The following is a 14,638-nucleotide window of genomic DNA, read 5'->3' on the forward strand; positions in this document are numbered from 1 at the left end:
ACATGTTTGCAAATAACCACAGCAACAACAGTCACCCAGATACCCATCGCTGTGGTTTAACGGCTCAGCACACACACGCCTCCAAGTCATTGATAAATAAACCCATGGATGCACCCTCAAGCTGATTTTCCCTGCCCACTCTAATAGTAGAAAGAGGTAAATATGGCTGTGACCTTTCCACGGCGCAGGGGAGCACCAGCACTCTAATTAATTGGCTCGGTTTATTATTCAGAATCTGTTATCACAGTGACCCTGGAAGGTAATTGATGCACATGGGCAGAGGGAGGCAATTCTCATCTTGTTAAAACTGGTATGAATCAGAGAGCAGTGGGGGTACAACAGGGCTGGGCCAGGTAGGTGGGAGGAGAAATAGGTCCCACATCTGCAGTCAGACCTTCCACAGCCCAGGGGCGTGAAGAGCTGCCCGCTGCCCCTCCAGACAGGACCCCAGTGATGTTCCAGAGGGGACCCAGAGGCTGGGAGTCAGGACACCTGAGCAGAGGGAATTGCTCCAACCACAGGAGACCCTTTCAGCAGCTGAGCAGATTGATTTGCCTTAAATAGGCAGGAGGAAATGACTCCTGACTAAAGCTATTTGAAGCCCTTCGCCAACTTAAAATTATCCATGTCAGGTATATTAACACCTCTCAGCCTCCTCATGGAATAAAGCTGAGGGTGCATTTGTAGGAGAGCAACATGCCTGGAATTGCCTTGGGTGCAGACCAAACCCTCACCTCAGCTTGCACCAGCTTTTGCCAGCTAATGGGATATTAAAAATGCAACTGGTGGTTAAATCTACTTTGGCTACAGAGTCCAGAGGGCTTAATCCAGCTTTCCTGCAGTTTGGACAACACAAGTAACTTTATTTTCTAGGATTTCTAACTACAAGAGAGTTTTGCACCTTTGTAAAGAGCCAGTGACTCTTTCTTGAACATTAATTCTAGGAGCATCTCTCTGTTCCCAATGGCCCCAGCAGAAAACTCCTGCCCTTCCTCAAAGGCTCATTTTTCTTGTTTTCTTTCCTCTGGTGATACAGGTTAATTACAACAGCAGAACAAAATCCAGTGTCAGCAGCCTGTTGTAGTATTTCCTTTTAGCTGACCAGAACACCAAATGTTCAAATCCAACCCCATTGTTGGAACAGCAATTGTTGGAAAACCAGAGAGGGGATGCCAAATCCATGCCTGTGGTAAAGGCTGTGCTCCTCTGCAGGGGTAAGAAGTGCACACCTGTATTGCTGTAAGGATTAAACCCTCACTCAAGGATTAAATCTTCACTCAAAGCCCTTTCAATTCTTCTATCCCCAACTATAAATGAGATTTTATCACACTCAATAGTTTTAGAAGTGGTAAAAATTCAGTATCATTTTCCTTAGGTCTTATCTCTTTCTTCCAAGGCAAGGATTTCTCCATATCAGGTGGAATTCACCTCTTGGAAACAGACATTTGTATTGAGGAACTGGGAGAGATCTTCTTTCTTGGGCACCCAGTGCTGCCTGTGTCAAGCTGTGGTCCTTCAGAAGGCAAGATTGCCTGAGGTTCTCCCTGCTGTACCTCCCACTGGTACACAATTAGTTTTTCAGTCACACATTTAAGGACTTCTGTTGGTTTTGCCATAAGGGCATTTATTCTTATGCAAATTTCACATAAAATGTGAAAATCGAGACAAATGCTGAGACCAAGCAGACAAACTGTGTAATAGGCCCCTTTTCCAGTGAGAAATCACAAGTAACACAAGAAAGTTGGAAAATTAAGTACTCCTGATTAAGGTCTATCCTCAGATGACAACATACAGATCTTATTCATTTTCAGTAAAGCTTTTCTCCTGAACATGACAAGCTTCATTTGCTCCTCAGCTCCAGCCTGCCCACCTGTGATATGCAATAACATTTACCTGTTTCAAAGGCAATTATGATGTTTAATTAAGGACTGTTAAGCCTTGAGATGCTCCATGGCAAAGTTTACTCTTTATTATCCGAATAATCAGCCCTTAATGAGGGAAAAATGCAAATTACTGCCAATAAATTCACACATGCTAGTCTATCAAGGTTTCCTTTGATGTTATCATTTCATGTTAGCAGAGAGTGAAGCTTCTTCCACCTGCTGAGTTCACCTACAGCCATCACTACTCCAGGGGGTGCACATGTCCCCCATACCCTGAAGAGAACCACCAGCCATTGCATCAATGTGATATTTAGTGAATGTTTCCATGTTTAACAACACGTCTTGTTAGACCTGAGAGGCCTTAAGCATCCTCAGTGCTAAAAGTGACTCAACAGAAGCAGTTCCAGTTCAGACAGAGCTGGAAAGAACTGAGGAGCAGAACACAGTCATTCACTCCACGGCAGAAAGAGATGGTCACAACTTGGATTTGGGATCAAAGAAGATTTTGCTTCCCATAACAGCAGAAATATCTCCAGCAGTGTGTTGGGCTCTGTCTGCATTGCACTGAGTTCAGTCTGGCCAGTTTAGAGACAGAGAGCAGGGATGGGGCTGTCAGGGACATTGGTACCAACTGATAAGAAAAGATTCAGACCTGAAACATCCACGTAGATGAGCTACTCGAATTCCTCCTCCCAGAGGCTCCTCCATCAGCTGTACAATGTGCTGTGAACATCAATCATGTCATGGGGATCTGTAAGCAGCACCCCTATGAAGGCAGGCAGGGCACAAACACTTTGTTCCAATTCTGCACTGCCATAAAAGCAGTTTTGTATCGACTACAACATGATTTTCCTCAGCAATTACAGGGATGAAGCTATTGAAAAGTCAAGGATTTAAAAATAAAAAAACTCCCCAACTATAAAAAAAGAGTAGAAAAAAAAATCAAATAGTTGAAGTATCTTTAGTGACATAAACCACAGAGATTTTCACAGCTTTTTAACTATAGATGGAAGATACAAAAATCTTATCTCTAATACTGAGGTTTGGGAGGGCCTGAAGTCCAGCTGGGATGATTGGAGTAGGCAGCACTAGTGGAAATCAGTCCCTATTCAAGCACTGAACGTGGGTTTAAAGCACCGACATTGTTTGACAGCTCCTCCGTTTTGTTTTAAAAATTCTAGGAAAGTCTCAGCACATATCCAGAAGGACCTGTTCCTGATTCAAGGAAATCTGACTCTGCAGGACAGTCTAGGCAGGAAGAATCTGACACCTGGTACACAAGTGATTAATGCAGATGAATGTCCTGGAGAGTGACTTATTCCCCTTTCCCCGGATCAAACTATTTCCCCTTTTCCACTGCCTCTTCCCACATACAGCACCTCCAATTATATCCCTTTCTGCCACTATTAGAGAAAGCCCAACTGCCATTTTCCTGTAGACTTTTTTAGGGATTATTTTTAGCTGTACAATATACATAGCAGTGAACAAGGGTTGCACCTGAAACCTTCCTATTAGCAATGGCTTTACTGTGCAGTCACACACAGTGTGCTCAGGAACACTCACAGGCCCTGAGCAGCGAGGCAAGGTGGTACACAGACTTTGTAAAATTCAAAACTTTGTAGAATTTGGGTGTTTGCAAACATTGCACAGAATGAAAAGAGTGAAAACCTTGGCACGTGGCCCTCAATGCAACTTAGTACAGTTCATTCCTTGACCTGAAGGCTTCAGTTTTGCCTGGTGCCAGGCACAAGGGTTGCCAGTTTTTGAAGCACTCCTCAAGTGTGGTGGTAAATGCCCACTGCAATGAGGCTACGTCCCCAGAACAGAGGCAATATTTTGTGTCCTTCTATTTTCCCCCAAAAAAACACCCTGAAGCCTTCCTATGGTCGGTCAGTGGACAGAAAGGTGTTCTAACAGAGCAGCTCACCTACTCCAGCTGAACATGTTAAACATTCCCATGATTCATTAAGAACATGCTATTATTTTTCCTGTTAGACTTCCCTTACTGATGGCATTTACATTTCCAAATCAGCATCCCACATTAACGTGCCCTTATCTGTCACTGACCACAGAGAAAATAAAGGCCATACAAGGACAAGTGACATCCTGGGTCAAATGCACTTCACCAAACAGGACAGACCAGCAGTGAGTGGCACACTCCTATCCTGCTCCATGCGTGTCTGATCCAGGTTTCTCAGAGCATCATTATTTTCTGGAGTACAACTTTTTGTCACTACTCTTAGCCCCTGGCTGGTGGCCACACTCATCCATCACTGGTGGCAAAGCTCTCTAGGACGGGCTCTCTGAAGAGGTCCTGGATGGCCTCAGCATCCCTCAGCTGATGGAAAAAGCTCAACATCAGGCAATAACACACAGCCACGGATAGAAAGCCCCCAACACCTGATCTGCTATTTAATTAAGCCCCCACTGACATGGCCACACTGCCAGTGCTCTCAGCAGCGCCCTGCACGAGGTCTGGGCAGCCACTGGCCCGGCCCTGCGCCCACAGCACCAAACGCTCTGTTTCCTAATTAGCTGCTTTCATAAAATTGATTAACTGCAGGCGGGTACACAATCCACAGGAATTTATCGAAGCTGTTTCACAGTCAGTGCGTGTAACACTGAAGTCACTCCTATGCCGGAGCATCAGGTCAGCCTTTTCCAGCAAATGGTTGTGCCTGTGCCAGCCCAGAGCCCCCAGCCCTGTGCCCACCTCTGGGGACAGCAATGTCACCCTCAGCACACCCTTTAGTGAGGTGTCTCTGATCCTTTTGTCACAGAATCACTGAAGTTGGAAAAGGCTTTCAAAACCATTGAGTCAAACCTGTGACCCATCACCACCTTGCCAACCAGACCAGAGCACTGAGTGCCAAGTCCAGTCATTTCTTGAACACCTCGAGGGATGGTCACTCCATCTCCTCGATGGGCAGCCCCTTCCAATGTCTGACCACTCTTTCAGTGAAGAAAATCCTCCTGATGTCCAACCTGAACCTCCCTTGGCACAGCTTGCAGCTATTTCTCCTTATCCTACCACTGTGAGGAAAGGTCAACCCCCACCTGGCTGCAACCTCCTCATCTTAAAAGTTCCTTAATCCAGCAAAAGGAAAAGCTCAGGCTGGGGTCTTATTTTTGCCTTTTTGTTTGTTTTTTATTTCTAACTTTACTTCATGCTTTCTGAAGAACTTCAATTCCCTTTCAAATTCAAAACATTCCAACCAGCCCTCAGGGCTGATGTCTGTTACTGTAAAGCCCCACACTGACTCCTGGCTCTCTGATCACAGGTCCTCCTGCCAGAGCAGGGCTGAGCTGGCAGCTATGGCTTTCTGAGAAACCTCAAAACTTCGCAGAGGATTAGCTAAGGTGACATTGAGATTCAACAGCTCCTCAGCACCATCTGTTCCCTGGTAAAAACCTCCCAGAGGGGAAAATGCAGTAACCAGCTCTGTGACCTCAGTGCTTTATGCCAAGCTCCTGCTGCCAAGCAGTCCTGTCCCCCAGAACCCCTGCAGAGACCTTCAGGCATCAAATGGGATTTGTTGCCTCCCCCGGGAAAGGGGCACATCACCTAGGCTGCTGGGTCTTTGTCAGGTGTGTTTGCAGCCTCAGCAGAACCCTGCATCTCCCTTGGGTTTTCCAGGCACCATTTGGATCAGCTGAATGGGGTTTTGCCATTCCAACACTTCAGGAAGAGCTGCAGCCTCTGGGATTGTGACCACAGGCTCTTTCACAGGCTGTGCTGTGGCAAACACCATCACCTGAACACACCCTCAATTATTTTTCTTTGCCCTTGAGGAAAATGCTCAGCAGTGACTGTTCTCTCAAGATTTAAAAATAATCCCAGTTTGTTTCCTCTGGCCTTGCAGCTGGCACTGCTGTGGCTTGACCCCTCAGAACCCCTCCCTGCCCCGCAGTTCTCCCCATACCTCCCACTGGCCTGGAAGGTGGATGGAAACTCTTTAAAAGGGCATCGACCAACCCATGCACATCTACTACCTGGTTTGGCTCGAGTCCCCCAGCAGCACACTGCAGGCACCCTGGACCATGAGTCCCTGCAGAGGATCATGGAATAATTTAGGTAAGAAAAGCCCTTTCAGAGCATTGAGTTCAACCGTTCCCCCAGCACTGCCAAGGCCACCACTAATCCATGGCCCCAAGTGCCACATTTACACAGCTTTTAATTCCCTCCAGGGATGGTGATCCATCACTGCCCTGGGCAGCCTCTGCCAGGGCTGGACAGAGCTTTCCAGGAAGGAGTTTTTTCTCATATCCAACCTAAACCTCTCCTAGCAAAACTCAAAGCAGTTTTCCCTTGATCACAAGGGACCTTGTCCCCTGAGGGGACCAGGGAGGATCAGCTGCTCCTACAGTCACCCCCCTCCTCCCACCATAGTGGTGGGAGTGAGCTCAGGTGCCTCAAGTGGGGCTTTGTTTTGTTTCAGGGTTTTTTTTTTTTTTTTTTTTTTTTTTTTTTTTTTTTTGTTGGCTTGTTTTTTTGGAAGCAAAAGAGTACATAGCAAATAGGTTGCAAGCAGCAATGCTGTGGGCTGGAGTAAAGCGGTGCAGTTAACAGAATTTAAATGATTAGCTGAGCTCAGAAGATGCAGCCACCTTTTAAGTGACTATGAATATTCAGGTAAATATGTTTAGATGAAAATATTGAGTCATCAGCAGACACCACATGCACAAAATGTACTCCTGCCTATTTGTCATTAATTTAACCCACAGTACTGGCCAGCACTCCTGACAGCCTGTCATGCCACAGCTGCAGCACTTCTCAGGTAGGTTTGCTTTCCTCTGGTGCATCACAGAGCACACAAGGTAACAGCTTTGCATACAGCAGCTAAATCTGTGTGTCTATACAAGTTTACCACTCAAAAGGGGTAGTTGGAGCCCAAGGGGGGGTGAGGAAGAAAGAGTTGGATGGCATGTTTTTTTCCTTACAAAATTATTATCATCATACACATATATAAACAGTGCTCCTTGAATGACAAGCTTAAAGGATTCCCAGACAGCAAGGACAGCAGTTTGATTGAAGAATCCTCCCTTTCCTACCTCCTGTGTGTGATGTTTGGAAGCCCAGGAACAGCACGTGAGGAGCAAGGGAGGCAGAAGCACAACCTTGCACCTTATGCGATGGGAGGAGCAGTGGGAACTGGGCAGAACAAAATCTAAACAGATACAGGCAATGCTTGGGGAACTGGAGAGAAAACTCTGCAGAAAGGGAATGGCTGCTGGGGGAGGAAGAACAGCCTTTTCAAGTAATATTTTTCATTAGTGGCCAAGAAATGGGGAGAGCTGAACTGGCTTGAGTGAAGTTCTACACAACAGCAATGGAATAAAAACAGTAACAGGGAAAACCAGGCAAAATTAGAGGAGGCAAGGAAGAAGCCTGAAAGAAAGGTACATAGATGTTAGGAGTGTAATGTACTCGAAAGGAGCCCAGAAGGAAAGTTGGAGTCCCTGCCCAGCCCACTGAGAGCCAGTTGGCAGCTCAGCCCACTCCTCACTACAAGGACCAGCCGAGATACGTGCGGTGAACTGGCAAGAGGAGATGTCTCGTGTGTTTCTCACTAAACTGTTTGAAATGGGCTCACACTCACTGTTCCAAGGCAGCACTTTTACACATCATTGTCCTAATACGTTCTGAGCAATACGCTGCCTGATCCCTCTGACAAACTCGGTGCAACAAACCACAGGCCAGTGCTCAGGCTGCCAAGGTGGTGACTCAGGGTTACTGAACCCCGTGGAACTTTGGGACCCACAGCAGCATGTGCCAGGTGAGAGGTGAGTGATGCAGTTTTTATTTATTCATTTTTAAAATAAATCATTCCTGGCAAGCAGGACCAGGAGCAGCTCCTGCACAAGCCACTGCTGATGGTCCCACAGGACACAGCTGCCAAAAGGCTCAGTCACATTGTAATGGGAACATGCTCCATCCCACACACTATCCCTGCTGCCCTCTCTCAACAGACAGCATGACATCAGCTCACGGTGGTAGCAGCCTGGGGAGAAAAACAACATACTGGTAGCTCCAGTGTTGGCCCCAGATCCCCACTGGTCCATGCCTGGTTTGGAGAAGAAGCTCCAGCTGCACTTTCACAGCCTGCCCTGAGCAGAGTCCAGTGTAACTCTGGGACAGCACTAGGAAGTCAGACAAGTAAAGCAGGAGGCAGAGCTGTGACTCACATCTCAAAGGGAAAGTGTTTAATCCATTTCACTTTGCAGTCACATTCTCCCTTCTGAGTCTGATTACAGCTGGAGGCTGAAGCTCAGCAGGTCCCTGTCAGGAAGCATCTCCATCCCCCTCCCCTCCCCACATACCCAGGGCTGTCCCAGGGAAGGGGCTGTTTAAAGTCTGCCTATTCTTCTACAAGGGTCTGCAGCTACCACACCTCCTTGTTCCATACTCAGTTTGGAAGCTGTACATCCATGCTAGAGAAATCCGTGGTTCTGAAGGACTTGGCCTTTGCCAACATCAACAAGTGGTTTGTGATTGTGTCAGCAAACCCTGCCATCCCAGATTTTAAAGTGCTCATGGACCAGGACCAAAGCTTTCCCTCCTAGATGGTGTAGACCTCAGACTGCCTGTGATCTATTTCTATAGTTTGGCTATAGTTTAACTTTTCCTCCCAAATATCTTGTTTCTCTTGCATGAATTTCTGCTCTTGTTCAGCTGTTGCTGATTGACTTCAGCTCTCTAAGGCTGAACACAGCCTTGGGTCACTCTGTGCACAGATCCCTACAAGAAAACCTCACCCACCATACAAAGCCTACACTGCTCTGGGAGAACAACTCCAGCACAATGTAACCCAAACTATCCACTGCTGCTTTTCCAGAGCAGGTTAAAAACACCTGCTCTGCATACCTGGAGTAACTCACTGGAAATTTACCACCAGCAGAAGCATCACTATTTATCTGGTGTCATCTTTTAACCCAGAACTTGTCTTACATGCAGCAGGTGTTCCCTGTTTTGTGGAAGAAGAGGGAGGGCAATGCACTTTGCCAGCAGGTCTGGATTGGGAGGTGCACAATGGGATTGCTTTTTAAAGCTTTCTTTGGCATCTGAAAAGAATATAACAGCTCAGAATGGTTTTGCTGTTGCATTGACTTGCTCCTTGACTTCACACTCTCCTGCCATTCATGAGCATCCCTGGTGGCCCCAGCCAGCCCTGCGCCCTCACACCCCGGCTAGACTGCAGCAGGATCACCAAGTGGAAAACACTACAAACCATCCCCAGATTGAGTCTGGCATTCAGCTACAAGCACCACTGTAAAGACTCCTGTTTTATAAGGGTTTCCATCACTAAAGTCCACAACAGCCTTGATCCCTTGCAGTGGTCCCAGTAAACAGGGCTGAACAAGGACAAACACTGACAAACCAGGTGCAGCTCACAGGCAGCACCTTCCTCCTCCTGCCCTAATGCTGTGGTGGCTGTTCCTCTGCCAGCCTTGCTCAGCTGGGCTATCCCAGAGGAAAACCTCCCCCGCAAGGGCTGCAGCTGGCACGAGGAAAGAGGGAATGCAGCACTGCCCAGAGGAGACAGAAGAAGCCAGATGGTCCCTTTGTGATGGAATTCTGCATCTTGGCTTGGCTTAGCTGTGAGGTCAAGCCACACCTGGAGAGGCAAGTTACACCATTCAATACAACTGTTGTAGGGACATTAAACATTGTTATGGACTTCACCTTGGTAGCCCCAAGGTATAATGTCCTGCTTACACAGGCCGATCTGAGGCTGCTCTGTCCCAAAGCTCCTCCCTGACTTCAGCCTGTCCAGAAACGCTTAACACACCCCTAAAACCATCTACTGGGGTCCACAGCACTGGCAGATTTTTTCAGAACACAAAAAAGCTTGTTTCAAATTAAGAAAACCTTTTTATTTTTAATTTCTCTCAAATGGAACAAGACGCTCAAGACTTTAAAAAGCAATGTCTGTGCCGGTGAGGGTCACCTCCTTCCTGGCTGAGGTTTCCCAGAGCTGTGGCTCCCTGTTCAGTGCCAGGATAGACACACAGCTCACTGCTGTCACAGCCCCAGCACCACAGGACCCTTTGGGCCAACAGTCAGACATCCAGAGATGGTTTTAATTACTGCTAAAGAGCGACTTCATTTGCATATTGGCAGCTCATTACAGATTAACTACGTTCCTCCTGATGCATGGATATTTCATCCCCAGTATTACGAAAGGGAGAAAGAAAATAGAGTTCTGCAATTTCCTTAAAAATAACCCATCCCTCTCTCATTATCCGTGAGCTGGGGGTGCAGAATGTCTGTTATTGACTCCAGAATAACAGCTGTGTTACTTCTGATCTCTGAGTAACGTGTGGTACCACTCAGTGAACATTTTCTTTACCGTCCGCAAGCTCTTCTCACCTCAGTCCACACATGCATCTGATTTAAACAGGCACAGAGGAACAAGGAATAAAGGAGAAGCAGGAATAAAAAAAGGAAAGGGGGAGGGAAGTTAAAAAAATAAAGTAGCAAGTTTCCAAAGTGTCACTATTCATTATCAGTCCCTAGCCATGACAGGTCTGCAGGGCACAGGAATACACGATTAGGAATACCAGCCTGCAGCAGTGTAGCAATCCAGGAAAATGGTTTAAAAAAACTTGCAATAGAAAAGGGCAAACCCAACATCTAAGCACATGCAAACTTCCATTAAGAAAAATCAGGATTTTATCCAAGAGTTAGTAGACGTTTAGCCAACAAAATGGCCAAGGAAAACAAGGTACGGGTAGGAATGCCCGCAGTGTTCCAAGAGCTGCTTTCAGTATAGTATATGGATAATACTGGACTGATGGGAATCTCCCCCCACATTGGTAGGAAAGCTGATCGTTTTTCCTCCCACAGCTGTCGATATCCATGTCCTGTCCCTTTTTTATATGTCTAACATCTAATTTAATGCCTATTGAGTGTTCTCGATCAGATACAATTTCTTTCATTTTCACAGGGCTAAAGGGCCATATCAAACATAGTTTGCTCACACCACAGAAAGAGCAGAGGGGTAATAACAGAGAACTAGTTCCCTGCACAGCCACCTCTGCCAGTGGGTAAGAGGGGAATTCAAAATGCCTCATAACCAACATTTTAAAATGTGAAATTTGTTTCAACCTTTTCCTTTCTTTACTTAAGTGTGAGAAAGGATAATCCCCTGTTTTTTTTACAATGGGGGGTCAGACTAGCTCTTCCCTGATCTGCAACCAGTAACCAGCACTTGAGAGCACAGAAGGGTTTGGTGGCAGCAGGCTGGAACACTCCAAGTCCTCAGTGGGTTTGAGTTTCCCAGTTCATGACAGTCCCAGGGGCTGCTCTTATCCCAGAAACTCAGGCTCCAACGACCTGGGCTGGAGTGTCTGTACCCACACCTGTGGCCAAGCTTCCCAGAGCACCCTGGGGTACAGTGGCCTGGGCTGGGGAGCCTGTACCACACCTATGGAGCTTGACAGAGCTTCTTCTGCAAACAGTTCTCTGTGTCACAGAGGACAGGGATTAGGGCTGCAGCCATCGGCTCTTTGGGGCCCTTTCATTCCAAAACAGCAGCAGAAAAGAGATGAAGGATGAAGACAAACAGAGAAATGTGTATCTGCAGCGAGATCACCAAGAGGAGATTTCAAAACCTCACACAGAAATCACCACTTTTACCACCTATTGCCCTAGAATGCCACACAGCCACAACAACCAGCAGCCATTTGCTGCAGTCCCAAAAGAATGATTGAACCGACACAGCACCAGCAATGGCTCAAACAGCCACCGACAGAACACAAATCAAGAGTCCCAGCCCAGGAAGAGCTCCTTGGTGGGACAGGACATGCAAAGAGAATGCTCAGAGACGGTGCAAAAGCCCAATTCCTACCAGCACAGCACCACTCCAGGCCATCCCTTCCCTGGATTCAAAGCACTTACCACTGGGAACAGCCTCTCTGCTCCACATTTGCCATTTTTCATGCTGCTGCAATATAAACAGCCCCAACTCTGGGTAAATGTTAGTGCTCACCGACAGCCACTGTACATATAGATCTCATACAGTTTACTTTGTGTGTTTTGGTTAGAAGGTCAGAGTAGTGGTCAAATATTTGGAAGAGGCATGAAATTTATAGCACCTAAGAAATTACAGCACATAGTAAACACACATGCACCCTATTTATGTGCCTATACATATAAAGAGAAACAGCACGACCTTGGCAGTTAATTTGTTCCTGCTGGTAGGCAGGATCCAGGGAGGGAATTCCTGCCTCTCCCCTCCCTGCTCCTTGGAAGCGCCTTTGCTCTGCGGCACACAGCAAGCTGATGCAGATTTCTATTTACATTATCTTTATTTAATTAAATGCTGCTTTTCATACACATACTATGCAGCTGACACTCACAGCTCTCCCTCTGTATCAAGGAAAGTTTCCTCTCTGTGGCCCCTTCTCCAGATGTTTGCCTTTTAGAGGATGCAGGACTCATCCAGCTGCAGGAGAAGCACTCCTACCTCACCCCACTGTACCCAGAATCATCCCACCTCACCCCACATCAGGAGTGTGTGTGGCTGCCCCGAGGCTTGGTGGGGGTGAGGGCAGCAGAGGGGCAGGGTCCCCCCTGGCCAGTCCCCACTGCACACACAGCACCAAGCAGAGGGGGGGCAACGCAGCTCCCTGCACCCCAAAAACCTCCCACTGAGCTCCACTACCAGAACGGGAGTCCAGCGTCACCCCTTTTCCCTCTGCACACTTAGCTATCAGCAGAAAGGACACGGGTTTTCGTGACTTCATAGCCTACTGTGGGAACCCAGCTCTGGAGGGGACGCCTCACCTCCAAGAGGGGTTCGCTGTCTCTCACCACACCTATGAGGCTGTGGGGGGTGTCTCATGACAGCATTGCAAGTCAAAAAACCCCAGTAGCTGATCATCTTGCTCTCCTTTTTGTGCTGAATCCCCCAAAGAGGGCAGATGCGAGCCCAGGGAAATCCACCCGGGGAGTCCGGGAGAGCCGATGCCATTCGGAGAAGGTGCTGCCTCCGGTCCTAAGGGACCTAAACTGAGCAGGGATCCCCAGGTAAGGCAGGCAAAGCACATGGAATAGTCCTCTCCCAGCACAGTGAAACACTGTGGGTTTAACCCTGGCACAGGCACGAGCTTGGGAAGCGGCTGAGCCGTGTCTGGCAGCGAGGAGCCATCGGGAATGGCACCGGCCCCAGGGATTGCCATCGGGGCACTGCAGGCTGCTGGGATATGGGTGGGAAACCCTCCTGCCCAGTGAATTTGCTGCTCTGGCAGTGCCTTCCCCATGTGCCCTCCTTGTGAGGGCTCTCCTGACCGCCCCAGCCCAGCCAGCAAAGTCACGGGCAACTCCAGGAAAGCCCAGTTATAATTAATAAAAGGATTGCAGCCGCAGCTTGGATTGTGACATAAACCCCTCATTTTTCCAGTCGTTCCAAGAATGACTGAAGTTCACTGTTCTCTGTGATTCAAAAGCTGCTCCCAGGCAGCCCCAGCAGGCAGAGCAGCTGCTCTCCTTTGGATACAGCAGAGTCTGAAGGTTTTGCAACGAAACCAACTATATTTAGTGAGCCCACCAAAGCAAGACTGTTTGTTGTTGTTATGATTATTAACAAAAAACAATAGACTCAGTTTCAAAAATTGTCTTTCACAACACAGAACTAGTGAGAAAAGCAAAGAAGTCAAAGCTCCTGACCTGGGTGACAAGGGACAGGGAGGGCAGCCACATCTGGACAAACAGGACAGTGCAACTGGATGAAGATCCCCTATAAAGCCACTGGTTCATAATGCCAAAATATGATTAGCAGTTACCCTTTGCTTACAACCAGCAGGCCAGAGCTGTGTGCTGCCCCAGCTCTTGCAGATCGTAGAATCAGAGAACCATAGACTCGTTTGGGTTGGAAGGGACCTTAGAAGCTCATCTTGTTCCCCTTCCTACTTCAGGCAGGGACACCTTCTACTATCCCAGGTTGCTCCAAGCCCCATCCAACCTGGCGTTGGACACTTCTAGGGGTGGGGCAGCCACAGCTTCTCTGGGCAATCTGAATAGATAAAGCTACAGAGAAGCTCCTGCTGCCCTGGTCGTTCTCAAAGTCCGACTTTAAGGTTTGCTCAAAAAGATTTTTAAATTAACCCAAAGACGAAGTTCCTCCCTCAAATGGAGCTTTATGAGTACACGTTCAGTTTCTGAGCAGGATCCCCCCACAGACTGAGTTTCTCTCTGTTATATCCCAGCACAGCAGCTGCACCACAGCCCACCTGCTCAGCCGAAGGCTCACCAGAGCTGTAACTCAGCAGTTCTAGAAACACCCCTGCAGTGCCCAACTCCTTCCAGGCTCTGAGTTACAAAGACAAGCAAAACTTACAAATAAACTTCAGAATTTTTCACATAGAAACCATTTAAAACCTCTCATAATTAAAACAAAATGTGGTCATTTTTATGTACATCATCTCTTTCTTCTGGAGTTATTTTTAAAGCTTTAGTTGCTATAACAACATATTTTACCATATAGCATTTACTGAAATGAGCCTGTGCTTCCTTCTAGTGCACAGCAGAGCACCGACCACCCACCATGCCCCAAGTGGGGGAATCTCTCCTGCCCCAGGGCACCCCCAGCACAGAGCACTCACGAGGTGCACGTGGCCAGTGAGAGTAAACCCAGCAGCTCAGGTACAGCTGCACTGTCCCGGGCACATGGGGGAAAACAGCCAAGAGAAACAGATCCACCAGCCCAGCAGCACCAACCACTTGTTTTCTGCGCTCAGTAACTTCTGCATAG

This window comes from Empidonax traillii, unplaced genomic scaffold (genome assembly GCF_003031625.1).
Source record: "Empidonax traillii isolate 1590-97213 ecotype Southwest subspecies unplaced genomic scaffold, ASM303162v1 scaffold22:size5013007, whole genome shotgun sequence".
Classification (NCBI taxonomy): domain Eukaryota; kingdom Metazoa; phylum Chordata; class Aves; order Passeriformes; family Tyrannidae; genus Empidonax; species Empidonax traillii.